Source organism: Vombatus ursinus, unplaced genomic scaffold (assembly GCF_900497805.2).
Source record: "Vombatus ursinus unplaced genomic scaffold, bare-nosed wombat genome assembly UNPS02012082.1, whole genome shotgun sequence".
Taxonomy (NCBI): domain Eukaryota; kingdom Metazoa; phylum Chordata; class Mammalia; order Diprotodontia; family Vombatidae; genus Vombatus; species Vombatus ursinus.
Window position 1 is genome coordinate 113,818 of NW_020951860.1, and position 17,026 is coordinate 130,843.

Here is a 17,026-nt window from a genome sequence, read left to right on the forward strand (position 1 = left end):
CAGTCGTCTTACCTCCAAGCCCAGTGCTCTATACACTCTCCCTATTCAACATCTCAGGTCAGAGACATTAAGTGACTTACTTACCCAACGGAGGTAGTAAGCAGCAGAACTGAGATTCAAAGCCATATGCTATAGTTCATATGATCTGTTTGTTGCTTAACCATGCCCTGTGATGCCTTAAATGTTAGTTATTATTATTCATTATTGTTATTATATCTTCTAGTATTAATTATGTTTTCCTATTTCTGTATCATATCACTTCTACTATATTACCTTGAGTCTTACATGTCTTTATATCGTCCCATAGCACCTTACACAGGACTACATACAATATAGGATTCATTTTCTATTTGGATAAAGGAAGGAACCAGTGAAGGAATAAATCAATTGTGTTGAATAAGCCTGGAAGACAGTATATAGAAGACAGTAAATAAATTTACTTGGTTGGAAAACAGTTTGAGCCAAGGAGTGATAGTAGATAAGAGGATTCAGATAAGGACAGAAAGGCATTGATAAAGCACCCTGAGAACTATGATGAAGAACTGGGGTGAATAGAAGCTACGATTAGTCATTTTTACTACGAATTGAGGGTCCTGACCTGGAGTCCTTGGGGAATCCCAGAATAAGGACTTGGTGGCTGAGCAATTTGCTTGCAAGTTCAGGGTATTATTAATAGATCCACCTCTGTCACATCCTCTAAGAGAACCATAGGTGCCACCTCACATCCCCATGTGCTGTGTCACCCTGGATAAAGCTGCTTCTGCAAATTATCTCACTTTAGCATTTGAACCCAATATGACCAAATCATCTCATTTTGGCATATTGTGCTCATGCATATGTGCTCATTTGACTCATGCTCTTTGTGGGTAGAAGGGCTTGCAAGAGTGGATTGGTTTGAAGCAGAGTATAAATGAAAATGTAACCAGTGTAACACACATATATACATACATGTATACATATAGCAGATACAAAACTTAGAAACTTACAAAGTGCTTTCCTCATAAAAAGCTTTTTGAGTATTATTATAGAAAATGAAAGTCCCAGAAAGGCTCAATAACTTGCTTTAAGGTTACACAAAAAGTAAATGACAGAACCAGGGCCTTCAAATCCAGGTTCTCTGATTCCATATCCAGTGCTCTTTCTGGTACACCTTATTGTATCAGTGTCTGAGCAAGGAGAGGGCCTTTAGTAGCAAAAACTACTGGTTGTCATGAAAGTCTCTGCATTACAATCTAGAAGGAATCTCCAGAGGTCATTTGATCCATCACCCTGTCCCTGATCAGGATGACAGCCAACTTGTTCCAGATGGAGGGAGTTTATTTCAGCCCACACATACTTCTTCATAATTTTGGATGTAGAATTCTGCAATCTGTTTTTATTTTTTTTTAATCAGGCAGTATGCCTAAAAGAAGTGCAATGAGCTATATTTTTGTGTTAGAGTATTGATCAAGGGCAGACACTTAGCATGCATTTAGTATTCAGTAATCAACTAAATTTTTTGTTGAATTGTTATTTAGCATTCAGGACTAACTAACTGGGACTGGAGCAATATCTTCTCTACAGACAAGTTATGGTTAGTCTTCTCTGACGAATGATTAGAATAGTAGCTCCTTTTCATACAACAGCCACTGTTCTATGAATATTCCATAAGGGCAGCTCCAGTCCTCACCACATCCAATCACTAAGCAGCTTTGGAAGGTAGGCAATTCCTCAAGAGTTGGAATCCTTTTTTCAAGGACAGCCTTCTTAGGTTATGGGAATTCTGGCTGGTAGTTAACACCAGGGAAACAAGATTCCTGGTTTTTCTGGATGACTGCAAATCTGCCTTTGACTGAACTGCCCTGCCTAAACTCTTTCATCAACATTCACTCATAACTCTGATAATAAATACAGTATTACATCAAGTTCTCTCTTGGAAGAGAAATCTGGGGATATGGTGGGGGTGCTGGGGAGATACAAAGAGTAAGGCAGAGAATTTTGGAGTTTAATTCACACTTAGGACATGTCTTAAGAATGTGGGCTTGAAGGTGTTACATGATATGTGTACAAAATAATTGTCAAGAAAGATACAGCTTATTCTTTCTCAGAGAAAGGACAAAGTAGTCTCTTTCTCTGGGATGGGTGTTCTAAGGCTGTGACTGGTCAGCCATTTATGGTTCAAGTGGAATCCCCAGGGCAAGGAGGTGCCTGGGAAGAGAGGTTTTTGATTTATTCAATTGCTAAAATAAATGGATTAAATGCTCAGTGTGAGCAAAAGCCCCAAATCAAGTATTCCTGAGAGTAAGGAAGAGAGCAGATAAGGAAAGGGGAGACATAGTTACTGATCTCAGAAAGCTTAAATTAACAGTGGAGTGCAACTCTGACATAAATGAGACAGACATGAGACCACATATGCCCAAAACATAACCAGCACAAGCTAACTCTAATTGTATAGATCAATGTGGCACATGTATGCTGAAAAGATGCTATAGGACAATAGTAGCACTGAAACTGTTGTAATTAATCATGGAAGCCTTCATGGAGAAAGAGTTCAAGGACTTTTCAATGCCATCAATGCCTTCCCTCTTCCCTGTCTTTGCCTAGCAACATCCTACCCATCCTTCAAGCTCTAACTCAGATGACTACTCCCCTGTGAGCCCTTCTTTGATTTTCTTAGTTGGAAGGTATAGAACTTTGAACACATCTTATTTGCATGTATCTGTTTATGGGCCCATATGATCACTTCTATTGTATTGTTAACATCTTGAAGATAAAAACAATGACTCACTTATCTTTGTGTCCCCCATCACTTTAGATCATCCATTGCACACAGTTGTGTGGTTTGTCCTTGTTCTCCAAGAGAACCATGACATCAGGAAGATGATGCCATGACTTGCAAGTGAATTGGATTTAAGTAAGGGAGGGCTGTGCAAAATCACCAGCCTCACTTTCTCCTCCAGAGCCATCTGGGTCCAGTGGCCAGATATAGATCAGGACAACTGGAGATGGCCCAGGTTGCAGTGGGAGATCTTGGCCTTTTTAAGTTAAGGTATTTCTGAGTTCTCACTTTGACTGAAACAACACCCATTCAGTGATTACAGCTGTTTAAGAAGTGAGCCAAGGGATGGCCCCTTTAATTAAAAAAAAAAAAAACTGGAAGGGAAGGACTCTCAGGATTGTTTCTGGCCAAAAAAGAAACAATTACTATTTCCATTCACTCTGAGCTATCAAGGCCCAAAAAATAACTGTTAAGTGGTGCTTGGGCAGGGACTTATTGTTGGCCAATCGATGAGAACCAGAGTGAATTGGGTTTAAGGCATGGTCTTTAAGAAAGAAATCTAGCCAGTAAACCCCAAGACATCAAGGTAGGTTTTAGCCATCAAAATTTACCTTCCTCTTGGCAGAGCACCCTCAGGTAGGACATGATACCCCATGTGGAGAGAGAAAAGGAGAGGAGGAGCTGACTTGCCCAGCTGGAACTGGCCAGTTGGGTCCCCAGTGGGGCAGCTCAGATTGTAAACAGTAGGTGCTTCTGAAATATTGGATGAAGGTTTAGAGACATGAATGAGCAAGGTTTAAGGAAAAGAGACATGAGACTTGGTGGAGAGTATGTCTCTGTAAAGGTAATAAAAACTGAAAATGTGCAGATGATATGATGGTAGAGAGAATCCTAGAGAATCAACTCAAAAAACTACTTGAAATAATTAACGACTTTAGCAAAGTTGCAGGATACAAAATAAACCCACATAAATTATCAACATTTCTATATATTACCAACAAAGCCCAGCAGCAAAAGACAGGAAGAGAAATTCCATTTAAAATAACTGTAGACAATATAAGATACTTGGGAGTCTACCTGCCAAGACAAACCCAATTACAAAACACTTTTCACACAAATAAAATCAGATCTAAACAATTGGAAAAATATCAATTGCTCATGGGTAGGCTAAGCCAATGTAATAAAGATGACAATTCTACCTAAATTAATTTACTTATTCACTGCCATACTGATCGAACTATCAAAAATGATTTTACAGAGCTAGAAAAAATAATAACAAAATTCATCTTGAAGAACAAAAGGTCAAGAATATCAAGGGAAATAATGAGGAAAAAAATCCAAAGGAAAGTGGCCTAGCTATACCAGATCTCAAACTATATTATAAAGTGGAGATCATTAAAACTACCTGGTACTGGCTAAGAAATAGAGTGGTGGATGAGTGGAATAGATTAGGTACACAAGACACAGTTAAAAAATGACCATAGTAATCTAGTGTTTGTTAAACCCAAAGATCCTAGCTTTTGGGATAAGAACTCACTATTTGACAAAAACTGCTGGGAAAACTGGAAAATAGTATGGCAGAAACTAGGTATACACCCACATCTTACACTGTATACCAAGATAAGGTCAAAATGGGTACATGATGTAGACATAAAGAGCGATAACATAAGCAAATTAGGAGAGCAAGGAATAGTTTACCTGTCAGATTTATGGAGAATTGAAGAATTTTTTGACCAAACAAGAGATAGAAAACATTACAAGATGTAAAATGGATAATTTTAATTAAAAAGGTTTTGCACAAACAAAACCAAGGCAACCAAGATTAGAAGGAAAGCAGAAAGCTGGGAAATAATTTTTACAGCAAGTGTCTCTGATAAATGCCTCATTTCTCAAATATACAGAGAACTGAGTCAAATTTATTAGAATACAAGTCATTCCCCAATTGATAAATGGTTAAAGGATGTGAACAGACAGTTTTCAGATGAAGAAATCAAAGCTATCTGTAGTCATATGAAAAAATGCTCTAAATCACTATTGATTAGAGAAACGCAAATCAAAACAACTCTGAGGTACCACCTCACACCTATCAGATTGGTTTATATGATAGAAAAGGAAAACAATAAATGTTGGAGAGGGTGTGGGAAAATGCATTGTTGGTAGAGTTGTAAACTGATCCAACCATTTTGGAAAGCAATTTGGAACTCTGCCCAAAGGGCAATCAAACTGTGCATATCCTTTGATCCAGCAATACCACTACTAGGTCTGTATTCCAAAGAGATCATAAAAAAGGGAAAAAGACCTACATGTACAAAAATATTTATAACAGTTCTTTCTGTGATGGCAAAGAATTGGAAATTAAGGGGATACCATCAATTGGGGAATGGCTGAATAAGTTGTGTGGTATATGAATCTAATGGAAAACTATTGTGCTATACGAAATAATGAGCAGGTGGATTTCAGAAAAACCTGGAAAGACTTACATGAACTGATGCTGAGTGAGGTGAGCAGAACCAGGAGAACATTGTACACAGTAACAGCAACATTGTGTGATGATCAACTATGACAGATTGAGGCAAAACAATTATCCAAGACAATTCTAAAGAATGATGGAAAATGCTACCCACATTCAGGGAAAGAACTGATGGAATTTGAATGCAGATTTTCACTTATTTTTCCATGTTTTTTTTTTCCTTTTGGTCTGTATCTTTTATAACATGACTAATATGGAAATATGTTTTACATGATTGCACATATATAACCTATATCAAATTGCTTGTTACTTTAGAGAAGCAGGAGGAAAGAGGAAATGGGAGGGAGAGAGAAAATTTGGAACTCAAAATAAAAAAAAAATGAGAGTTAAAAATTGTTCTTACATGTAATTGGAAAAAATAAAATACTATCAAAAACCTGAAAATGCTCAGGGGGTCAAAGGACAAGTCAGAATGCATGGATTTAAGACTTGACTTGTTTCGCAAGATTGGGAAAATTATGTAGGGTACTTCTTAATTAAAATGAAATCAGTAAATAAAATAAACTTAATTAGTTAAATTAGTAATTTTAAAAAATGAGTTACAAATATACATCTTACAGTATACAAACAATTTAATATATTATTTCATTGGATTGTAACAATCCTATGACATAGATAGTATAATGTTATTATCCCAGGTTTACAAATCAGGCAACTGGGTAAATAACAGAATATCAAAGCTGTTGAAGGACCTTCAGGATCATTCTTGCTCAGTCCCTTCATTTTGCAGATGAGGAAACAGAGGCTCAAAGAGATGAAATAAGACCGTAGATTTAGAACTAGAAGAGACCTCAGAGGCCATCTAGCCTGACTCCCTCATTTTACAAATGAGAAAGCAGACCCCAAAAGGTTAAGTGAGTTATCCAAGGTCACACAAATTCAAACTTTCTTAGATATAGAGTTGGAAGGCACTTTAGAGGCCATCTAGCCCAACCCCTTTATTTTACAAATGAGGAGAGTTATGCTCAGGGAGGTTGTGACTTAATAATTATAATAGCTAACATTTATATAGCATGTACTATATGCCAGTTATTGCGCTAAGCATCTTACAATTATTGTCTCATTTGATCCTCACCTTGGGAGGGAGGTGCTGTTATTATCCCCATTTTACAGATGGGGAAATGGAAGCAAACAGAAATTAAATGACTTGCCCAGGGTCACACAGCTGATAAATGTCTGAGGCTGGCTTTGAATTCAGGGCTTTCTGATACCAGGCCTGGTACTCAATCCATCATACTACCTAACTATCTTTGTCAAAGTCTTTTAGTGATTTAGTCATAGTTACACAGACATTAAGTATCAGAGATGAGTTAAATACAGGTCCTCTGACTCCAAAACTTGTATTTTCTCCATTGTACTCTGCTGCCGTCTTGCCCAGTGTCACAAAGCTAGAGCAGAGACTAATCCTTTGACTCTTGGTCTAATGCAGAGGTGGGGAACCTTTGGCCTGGAGGCCACATGTGGCCCTCTAGGTCCTCAAGTGCTGCTCTTTGACTGAATCCATACTTCATAGAACAAATTATTTTATTAAGGACTCTAGTGCTCTGTAGGAGTGAAAACAGGCAACAGAAGAAACTTCAAGGTTAGGCAATCTATAGCTGATACAGTATATAATGTCCATTGTGGAGGAAGAAGCATGGTATGGTGAAAAAGAATCCTGGCTTTGGAATCAGAAGACTAGGTTTTGAGTCCTGCCTTTTCCACTTACTATATGTATCATCATGGGCAAGTTATTTACCTCTCTATGCCTCAGTCTCCTCATTAAAGAAGGATGGGCTTGAATTAGATGATCCCATTATGCTCTAAATACCATGATTTTTATAATGAATGAATCAATGTGGGGCAGCTAGGTAACACAGTAAATAGAGCACCTGCCCTGGTGTCAGGAGGACCTGAGTTTAAATCTGGCCTCAGACACATGATACTCACTAGCTGTGTGACCCTGGGCAAGTCACTTAACCTCAATTGCCTCATCCCCCCCCCCCCCCCCCGAAAATAAATGAATCAGTGGAAGAACATTTATTAAGTGCTTACCTTATACCAGTCAAGTTGTACAATACAACACATTAAACATTTAGGAAGTGCCTATGTGCCAAAACACAGTGGCTGCACTATACTAAGTGCTAGGGACACAAAATAAGAAAAAGAAAGACAGGCTTTGCTTTCACAGAGCTTATAATCTAATGGAGGAAGACCAAACATAAAAGTAAGCTGAAAAATGGACAGGGGAGGGGGTAGGGTCCCATGAGGCTGGGTGGGGCAAAGGAGTCAGACCAAGCAGTGTGGGAAATGAAGAGATGGCTTTAAAGAGGGCTTCTGGACCCTCTTTAAAGGGAGGTTTTGGGAGTTTTATTCTTCATCTTCTAGCCTTCCAATTAGAAGGACAGAGGTAACTGAGGGTACTGATGAAGGACCAAAGCTGAAGCTATCTCTGTGATGATGAGTTTCCTGGTGGTAAACTTATGGTTGGGGCAGAGGGGGTGGGGAGACAGGATGATGGTGGAGTTAAAACCAAGCAGTGTAGCCAGTGGGAAATGAATCAACTATGTGACAGGCACTGTGCTAGGTGCTAGAGATACAAATCCAAAAGAGACACAGTTCTTGTCCTCAAGGAGCTTATATTCTAATAGAAGATTTGTGGCAGGCAAGGGAGTTTTAGATGCCCAGAGTGGATAGATGTATGTGAAACATTGTCTGGTGACAGCTAGACATATCAGATAAGGTGGATTTTTACTGGCTCAGCCATTAGGACCAATCAGATTCAGGGCTGGAATTCTACAACTGAGTAAATTAACTTCCTCAGAGAGAGGAGGGGAGGCAGTACCAATCAATCATTCAATCAACAAGTATTTATTAAATGCCTATTATGAGCAAGGCACTAATGCTAGGCACTGGACAAACAAAGATTATAAGAAAAAAGAAAAGTAAAGAGAAAACAGTCCTTGTCCCTGAAGAGTTTACATTCTACTGTCAGGTAATGCAAAATAACCCATTACCAATATGATAAGGACTTAGAATGAGTTCACTGAACTGAAACCTAAAAAGTCCTCTGGTCAAAGTCATACCTGAATGGGGTGTGGCTTTACAGCATAACTGACAAATACCCAGTGTCTAGTTGAAGACATCAAATACTAGAGAACCCACTGCCTCTTAAAAGTAGCCTATTACTTTAGCGGCAACTCTAATTTGTTAGGAAGTTATGTTCTTGTTTTTACTTTGAGATGAAAGCTCTTGGTCCATAATTTCCATCCATTACTGCTAGTTCTGCCCTATGAAGCTGAACAGAATTAGTCAAATATCTTCTCCAAATGACAATGCTTCAAAGGTCCCTTTCAATTCTAAATCTGTGATTGTATGCCCCTGTCAAGTATCATTCCTTCAACTGATCTTTGCGTAATAGGGATTGTACCCCTCAGAGCCTGGGCAGAGGTGCCCTGCCTGTTTCTAGCTGAATATATGTTGCTGCTTCAGCATTGAAGGAGTCAGGCACTTTGGAATAATAAAGCAATCCTCTTATGATGGTGTTGAGGTAGAGGATTCATTAGTTTAAAAGAGAGCCAGCTTCTGATTCACTCTCTACCTTCTATTCTCCCATGTGGCAAATAGATCTCTTTCTTTAGACTTCCCATGAGGGGGTGGAGATGATGTTCTTTCTCCCAATGTTGAAAAAAAAACAACAAACTTCAATCACATGGTAGCTAAAGCATGTGTGGGCTTAGGCAAGTTGAGCTGAGCCGTTGGCCCTGGAATGCCTTTTCCACTTGGTGTTTCTTTACTCAATCAAAAAGCCAGCAAACAGCAATCCTGAGAAGGATGAACCCACCTTTGCAGTCAACTTTATGAGTTTGAGAGTTCCAGAAATACTGGCTCTGTCAGTAGGATTTGACTAATGTCAGGGGGAGTTTCTGCACTGGAGAGCATTGACACTTGGCCTGTTTTCCCAGAAGACTGGAACTTGTTTGGACAGTGCAGAGCCAAAGTGAAATAGGAAATGCCAATTTAGTAGTCCCTCAAAATGTTTTATATTTTAATAGTGTTAAGTTTCAGCTGCCTAGGGAGCATAAAAGTAATGATAAATTGCTATCTGGTTGTAAGTCTTTGTTAATGAGTATGTGCAAAAGCCTTTTGTTTTTAGTATTTCTTTTGAATGGAGGAAATATGTGATTCATATTATATATTAAGTACCTTTCTACTTCCTATTTGGGGTAAATCCTAGCCATGAGTCAAAACTTAATCATTAAGTAATTTTCCTTGAAGTTCTGAGATTGAGTATAAGGAGCCAAAAAGTATGGGGGGAGGGGGGAAGAGCCTAATTCCTCTCATTCTAGGTCAGTCTCCTTCCCAAGCCTAGACTGAATCACTGTGAGCAGAGGGGACCTTAGCATAGAGGGAGAGAGTACAGTGCCTCAGACTCATGGACTAGCAATAGTTTTCATTGTTACATATTTTTGAGCATTCTCAAGTTATTCTTACTGTGTTGTATGCCTACTGCTTCTAAACTTTGTCCTTTCCTTCTCATAACTTTGTCCAAAACTTTCCCCAAGTTTTCCAAAACTTCCTGTTTTGTCTTTCTCTTTTCCCTTTTCCTGCTCCCTTCCTTAGGCTGCAAAGTCCACATAAACAGGGATCATATTGCTTCCTTTTGATGTCTCCCACTATACTGTTTAGTCCAGGATTCTGAATCACGTAGGTGTTCATTATTTTGACTGGTGGTTGTGCATGTGGTGTGATGTCTTGAGGAGATAAAGTTCAAGCAGATCTTACTATCCTTACTTTCAATTCAATTCACTTCAAAAAATAATTTACTAGATGCTGATAGATATCAGGCACCAATCTATCTTTAGTTTTATAAATGTAGTAATATACGACTGTCATCTGCTAGTAGAAAGACCAAAGGAATTACAATCAGGAGATCTAGATTCTTCTCTTTTTTCACAGTTTAATTGATGCAAAAAAATCCTTGGGGAGTGGAATTAGAGGGCAGGGAAAACAATGTCTTTGTGTGGCCTTCAGCAAGTCACTTTTGTGACATATGACCACCCTGGCCCTCACTACCTTAAGGTCAGGGTTGTTCTAATTCATTTCCCCCTCAGAGTTGTCTAGTACTCTTAAGAGAATTGGAAGTGTCTACCTACTCTCTCTGTAAAGAGCTCCAGCCTCTACTCATACTATTTCCTCAATTGCAGGGGATGGTGCCCTGACCCCAGTTCCATTAGCTACTAATAGTCAGATTAGTTTTTATACAGAAATATTCACTTCAAAAGTTAATCACAATATATATAAACTTACTCCCCCCCCCCACCACTGGAGGCATAATCTTCCTGCATTTTTTCACCACCTCAGTTTCTGGGGAGGGGAAGAGTTCATAAGGTTCATACCTTAGCTCAGTTCCTAAAAAGCACAGTCCCAGTTCCAAGTCCCCTCTTCCTCCACCCCCACTTGAGTGCCAGGCACCCTGGTTTCTCAGGACTTCCATGCTAGGCTGGCTAACCTAATCACCCTCCTGCAGGCCTGACTCCAAGGTTGCCATGACTCATACTCCTGAGTCCTGTGGGGATTGCCTTGGGACCTAAAATTGAGGAGGATGAACAAAATAGAGCAGAAACAAAAGCCCCCAGACCCATTTCTGAGAGTTGGGAGTAAAAGAGAAGGAGCAATGGAAGGAAACTCCTCCCCTCACAGGTTCAGTTCATGGAATCCTCACTGCAGGTAAACTGGGATCTTCACCTTCTAGATATATCAGATAAGAGTTGCCAAAAAGAGCCCAGCAGAAAGAGTGAATAGCTCAGTCTTTCTGGTTTTAAAGATTGCAAGCAGAAAATCGAAAGAAGCTACCTTCATCCATGGGGACACAGAAAGTTGGACATGTTAGGCAAACAGAATGATCTCAAAAGGCTGCTCGTAGGTATCTCCATGTTAGGAGAATTGAGTATGTCCAGAGAAGTGTGGGTTACACTTTACTACTCAGAACCTCAGTTTCCTTATCTGTAAAATGGGGGCTGGGTTACACTTTATTACTCTGAGCTTCTCTGTAAAAGAGTACATACATTCTCATTCACATTGAGGAAAGCACTTTGTAAAGCATAAAATTCTACATGAGTTATCCTTATGTATAATTATGGGTGTTTCATGGGGCACTAAATTACAGAATCTTAGAATGAGAAGTTTCAGATGTTCTGTAGTCAAACTAGACAGAAGAAGAACTTGGACATCCCCCTAAAATGGTTATCTAGCTGCCACCTTAGCTTTGAAGAACTCCCAACCTTTTGAGGAAAAACATTTCACTCCTGGAAAAAGTTACTTTTTTCTTATGTTGAACTGAAATCTATATCTTGGCAACTTCTACCCAGAGACTTCTGCCCTCTGGTATCTCTGCCATATGACAGCCTTTCAAATATTTAAAGCGAGCCATCATGCCTGCCTTAAGGCTTCTCTTCTCATTTATTTCACAAACATTTATGGAGCACCTACTATATACAAGCATAGTGCTATCTACTGGGGATAGAAAGATATCCCTGCAGTCAAAAAGCTTGCATTGGTGTGAATCAGTTTGTATGTAGATAAATAAATACAAAATATATGCAAAGTAAATACAAGGTAAATTGAGGTAAAAGATAAAGAAAGATGGAAAGGCACTAAGAACTGAAACAAGGACTATACCAGTGGTATAGCATGAATTCCACAAAACTCTAGAGCTCCTTGCTATCTTAGATTGGGGGAGGGGGAAAATTACAATTATGCAAATATGAATTTAACCTTCATCAGACTTTTAGGTGGCTAGGTAGCACAGTGGCTAGAGTGCTGGGCTTGGAGTCATGAAGATGTGAGTTCAAATTCAGTTTCAGACACTTACTAGTTGTGTGACCCTACACAAGTCACTTAACCTGTTTACCTCAGTTTTCACAACTGTAAAATGGGAATAATAACAGCAACTTGAAGGATAACTATGAGGATCAAATGAGATAATATTTATAAAGTGCTTAGTACAGTGCCTGGTACTTAGTAGGTGCTATATAAATGCTTATTCTCTTTCCTTCATCATTGTGTTCTCTACCAATACACCAGGAGCCATAAATCAAATCTAAAATTGCATAATTAGGACAAAACAGCAAAATTAATAGTAAGGAAACAATCCTCCCCGTCCCCTCCCCTTTATCCCCATCCCTTTGCACAAACACAAAGAAGTACAATTTTCCACAGGCTCCAAAGTGACTTATGGGAGAGGAAATAGTGTCTGAAGAAACTGTCAAGAATACCTCTCATAGATCTGTCTCTCAGCAACCAGAGGCTCACAGCTGCTTTACTCTGCCTCCAAAGCTCTGGTTCCTGTCTGTCTCTGAAACTATTGCTTACTGCTCCTCTGCTAAGCTGCCTACGTTACATACTATGTTGCATCTTCTCCACTGAGAAGCCAGAGTTATGCTCTGATGGCTGATTTCTTTTTCACAGAGAGTATTGTGCTCTTATGTGAGACCACAAAGTCAACTTGCCTGAGGCCAATCAACACATTTTTGGGCTCTTTTATTAGAGGGCCATAGTTACATTCAAATGAATCACAAAAGGACCTCTGAGATCTGTCTCTCCCTCCTTTTTGATAATCTTCCTCCCCTCAAGGGGCTGCAGTTTCCTAGTCTTCCTAAGATTCAGATTGTGATAAGTAAATTCCTTTCAATTCAGTTGGTACCAAAGCCTTGTAAATTATGCTGAAGTGTCTATAAACCTCAAGGAGGCACTTAGCAAAACTGGGAGGGGGGACCAAGGTATGGTTCTTTGCCCCTCATTACTAACACCAAGCCTAGATCCTAGTCAGTCCCTCTCTACCAGTTCCTTTCCATAACCTTCCTGGACTCCCTAGTTGGAGAGAGTTTGCAACTAGTTTTTCAAGTATAGTCACAGTATCTCTGTAACTTAGCAGATTCTTTTTAAGATTTGCTATGGCCAAAAAATTGATCATCCTATTCCCAAACAGGTGATATGCCTCTCTAAACTTAGCTAGCCTAGTTCTCAATGTACACACTCTACAAAAGTCCATTCATGGAGGCTTTTCAGATTGAGCATACCTGAAAGAGTTAGTGATGAGTGAATAAATGAAAAGTCATTTGTTAGGTGCTCACTAGACATCAGGCACTGTGCGAAACCCTGGGCATTACATACAAAAGTGAGACAGTCCTCCCCACAAGATGATTACATTCTTAATGGAAGAAACTGTCTTGTTTTTGTGTTTGTATATCTTAGCCCAATGCCTAGCACATAGGAATGTTTAGCAAATGCTTTTTCTTTCATTCATTTATTCATTCTTATAGAGGCAGACAGCACATATAGGAGAGTGGTGGCCAGTGTCAGTCAAGAACAAATCCAAAACTTCTAAAAGAGTTTTTTTTAAAGAAAAAAATTAATGTCTTTTAGCAGAGTGGAGAGCTGAGAAATTTGTGACCAGCTTCCCTCTTAGTCTTTGTGAGTTTTACATTATATAAAATTCAAACAAAGGTGAAATGGCAAGCAGCTGAGTGGCCTACACCAGGCAGTTTCCAAAAAGGGGCAGTTTCCAGATAAGGCACTTTGGTTGTTTGAGATGTATATCAGCAAGTAAATCTAAACATTCAATAAAATTTGGGCAAAGTCAAAACACAACCTTTTGGGTAAGGTCCCAACACAAGACCTGGGTAGCATCCAAATATTCCTTGAAGCAATCCCTATGTCCCCTGTAGGGTCTCTGTGGTCAGTATTACCTACACATTCTGAATATCCTGGGTTAAGCAATATCTAGACACACAAAGCTAGATTCAAATAATATAATAAATAATAAAGTTTTCCCATGCCAGAGAAAGGAGTTTTGGTCCCCCACCCCACAACCGGGACCAAAGGTTGATCCAAAGGGTAGACAGTTGACACTGCCTTTCTTGAAGCAATGTCAGTATCAATTTAATTACTTTTTCCCAGAATAGGAGGTGGAATGCAGGGCAGTAGGGCAGACTGCAAGATGGTCTGGTTGGACAGCTGGAAGAGATGTGAAGCATAATCTTGTTTTCAGATCAGCTAGATGAGTTAGCATACCCTCACCTAACAAGGCAACTCAGCCTTAGGGCAGGTACGCCCAAACTGAGAACTTTAACTGTCCCTGGGACTATGGTAAAATTTCAAGTATTCTACTCCTACAGTGTTGAAGAAGACCACAATAAGGCCTTGGAGAAGGATTTTATTAGAGCTTGAATGAATGAAGATCAAGTGTCCAGCAGGGGAAAAAAAATTACTTCGATGGCCTTCTGGAAATGTTCTAGCATGTTCTAGACACATGCTTAGTCAAATATTTAAATACTTGTTGAATTTAAATATGTGAATTAAAGACACTTGATAATGAATAAAGTGCTGGACTGGAAGCCATAGAAAACCTGGGTTCATATCTTACTTCTGACACTCTGAACAATTCACTTAACCTCTCAGTGCCTCAAGCAACTCCCTAGACTTTATCTATTAAGTTGGGTCACGTCTAGTGGAGAGAGTTCACACACTAGGGTTTCCTCAGTATGAAATCACAGATTCATCAAGTGTAGGCCCAATGTTGTTCTATGCCTTTACTTCCAGAAAGAAGTCTAATTTTCCTGGACTTTGAAAGGAGAAGGTTGAACTAGGTTTCTCTATGTTCCCTTCAAGCTATGATTCTAAGTAAAAGATATGATCTCTACCCTTACAGAACTCTTAATCATTACTTCATACCTATTAGATTGGTTAATAACATAGAAAAGTTAAATGAGAAATATTGGAGAAGATGTGGGAAAGGGGAGACTTTAATGCATTGTTGATGGAGTTGTGAACTGATTCAGCCATTCTGTAGAGCAATTTGAAAGTATGCCAAAAGGGTTATAAAACCATGCATACTCTTTGACCTAGCAATACTACTACTAAGTCTGTATTCCAAAAGAGATAAAAAACAAAAAGGAAAGGGACCTATATGTACAAAATATTTATAGCAGCTCATTTCTGGGGGTAAAGAATTAGAAGCTGAGGGGAAGCCCATCAATTAGGGAATGGCTGAACAAGTTGTAGTATATGATGGAATACTGTTATACTATAAGAAATGATGAGCAGGATGCTCTCAGAAAAACCTGAAAAGACTTGCATGGGCTGATGCAAAGTGAAATGCACTGTGTACAAACAGCAGTAGTAACAGCAATATTGTAAGATGATCAGCTGTGACTGACTTAGCTATTCTCAGCAATACAATGATCCAAGACAACTCTGAAGGACTTATGATGAAAAATGCTATCCATCTCCAGAGAAATAACTGATGGTACCTGAATACAGATTGACACATACTTCTCTTTTTTTTTACTTTCTTTATTTTTCTTGAGTTTTGTTGTCCATGTTTTCTCTCACAACATGACTATTATGGACATGTTTTTCACCACTACACATGTATAACCTATGTCAAATTGGTTGCCTTCTCAGTGAGGAGCAGTAGGGAGGGAGGGAGAGAATTTGGAACTCAAAGTTTTAAAAACAAATGTTAAAAATTGTTTTTACATGTAACTGGGGAAAAATAAAATACCAACTAATCTTTTAAAAGGAACCATAAAATCATGGGGGAGGGGGAAGAACTCAATCAAGGAGAGGAAAGATAACTAAATTGAGAATCAGAAGATCTAGGTACTAATCTTGGCTCTATCACTGACTGGTTATGTGGCCTTGGACAAGACGCTTTGCCCATCTCTGTTTCCTCATCCACAAAATTAAAAAAGTTGAACTAACTAGTTGATATTCTAAAATCCCTTCTAGTTCTAACATTCTAAGAATACTGGAGTTTATCTTTTGTCATTCAAAATGTGAGGTGTAGGATGGATATTGGCTTCAAGGTTTTCCTTCATCCTATTATTTGTTCCTTCTCATGAATTATAATATGTCCACAAAAATCTTAAAGAAAAAAGAGAGGTATTTGAAGTTGATTTCTGAAAAGAATATTATCGAAGTTAAAGAAGAAAATTCTGAAGGGAAGTTTAATAAAGGATATAGAGGAAGTTTGTCCTCAGCAGAAGGGAAAATTCATTCAAATCACAGTGGGGAGTGTGTGTGTGTGTGGTGTGTACGTGTACGGCTGTATATTGGGGTGGGGGAGGGGAAAGGGGACAAATTAAGGTAGATATCAGCAAGAAGTCCCCAGAAGTATGGGTTGTTAAGCACAGGCACAGCTAACCAGGCCAAAGAATTGGATCTCCTTTCCTGGAGGTACTTAAAATGTCTATGATGGTTTACAAAAAGCCAACCTCAACATAAGGGAACAGATGGGGTGACAATATGGTCCATCACTCCTTTCCCCTCTAATTTTATGTCATTCTTCTTTTACTTACTCCATCTTTTCTTTTCCATTCTATCCTCTTTTAATTGCCCTCCCTCGTTAATCCTTTCCTCTCTTCCCCTCTTTCCTCCCCATTCACCTCCTCTTCTTCTTTCAGTCCCACATTACTTTTTCCAAACCTCTTTTTCTTTCTTTTGTTTACCCCATTTCCCTCTTTTTCTCTCCTTAGGTCTATAGAACCAGTATCTTATCTTTAGATCAGTTGTTCTCTAGAAATTCTCTGGGTTTCCTCTACTGCCTCTTCCTTCCTTTCCCTTTCCAGCTTTGCCCTGCAGAAAGCCTATCCTTCTCAGAGAGTTGGGTGGGTTTGGGGCAGGAGCCCCGCCCCTTTTGATGCGTGAGTGTGTGTGTGTGTGTGTGTGTGTGTGTGTGTGTGTGTGTGTGTGTG